Source organism: Colobus angolensis, unplaced genomic scaffold (assembly GCF_000951035.1).
Source record: "Colobus angolensis palliatus isolate OR3802 unplaced genomic scaffold, Cang.pa_1.0 Scaffold32, whole genome shotgun sequence".
Lineage (NCBI taxonomy): Eukaryota > Metazoa > Chordata > Mammalia > Primates > Cercopithecidae > Colobus > Colobus angolensis.
The window spans coordinates 951753-953202 of NW_012116488.1; positions in this window are offsets into that span (position 1 = coordinate 951753).

The following is a 1450-nucleotide window of genomic DNA, read 5'->3' on the forward strand; positions in this document are numbered from 1 at the left end:
TTCTTTTCTTTCTTCAGAGTCTTGCTCTCTTGCCCAGGCTGGAGTGCAGTGGCACGATCTTGGCTCACTGCAACCTCCACCTCCTGGGTTCTCCGGGATTCTCCTGCCTCAGCCTCCCAAGTAGCTGGGATTACAGGCACCTGTCATCATGCCTGGCTAATTTTTGTATTTTTAGTAGAGACAGGTTTTCACCATGTTGGCCAGGCTGGTCTCGAACTGCTGTCCTTAAGTGATCTACCTGCCGTGGCTTCCCAGAGTGCTGGGATTACAGGCATGAGCCACTGTGCCCAGCCCCTCTGGAATTTCGATCAGAAGTACGGAAAACCTTCTTATCCATCTCTCCTATGTCTTAACCTCTTCTGAACCCCCTTAACAGCTCCTTATCTCTCTGTGCCAATCAGGGGTGAGCACAGTCTTCCCTACTGATTCCTCACTTCCCTCTTCATCTGCATCAAATCTGCTGCCAGACCAACTGACTGAGGGTTTGTTCCCACACCATCTTCCCATGGTTAAATGTACAGTTCAAGTTCAGTGACTGTAAGTACATTCACATTGTTGTGCAACCAATCTCCAGAACTTTTTCACCTTCCCAAATGGAAACTCTGAAACAGCAAACACAAACTCCCCACACCCTCCCTCCCCCAGCCTGGCACCCTCCATTCTGTTTTCTTCTCTGTGGTTTTGACTGCTCTCTTAGTCTGACAGCATATGCCCTTTTGTGTCTGGTTCTTTCACTCAGCATAATGTCTTCAAGGCTGACCTGTGTGGCAGCCTGTGTCAGGACCTCTTGTTTTTTTTTTTTTTTTTTTTTTTTTGAGGCTGGATAATATTCCCTTTGATGGATACACTGCTTTTTTCTTTTTGAGACAGGGTCTCGCTCTGGTGCCCAGGATGGAGTGCAGTGGCACCATTATGGCTCACTGCAGCCTCGACCTCCCTGGGCTCAAGCAATCCTCCCACTTCAGCCTCCTGAGTAGCTGGGACTACAGGCGCACACCACCACCTTTAGCTAATTTTTGTATATTTTGTATTGATGGATTTTCACCTGTTGGCCAGGTTGGTCTTGAACTCCTGGGTTCAAGCGGTCCACCCGCCTTGGCCTTCCATGTGCTGGGATTACAAGCATGAGCCACCTCTCCCAGCCTGGATACACCACGTTCATCCATCCGTGAGCACCTGGGCTGCTTCCGCCCTCGGGTGTTGGTGAGTGATGCTGCTGTGGACACGGGTGTGCAGATATCTGTTCAAGTCCTTGCACTCAGTTCTTGGGAGAATACCCAGAAGTGAAATGGCCAGATGATGTGGCAATTCTATTTTAAGTTTTTGAAACACTGTTTGAAATATCGCCATTCTGGTCTCCATAGTGGCTGCACTGGTTTACCCTCCCTACGCTAAACACCCTCCATGCTCTGCTGATTCATCCCTGCCTCCCCACTAACCCTGGCAACCA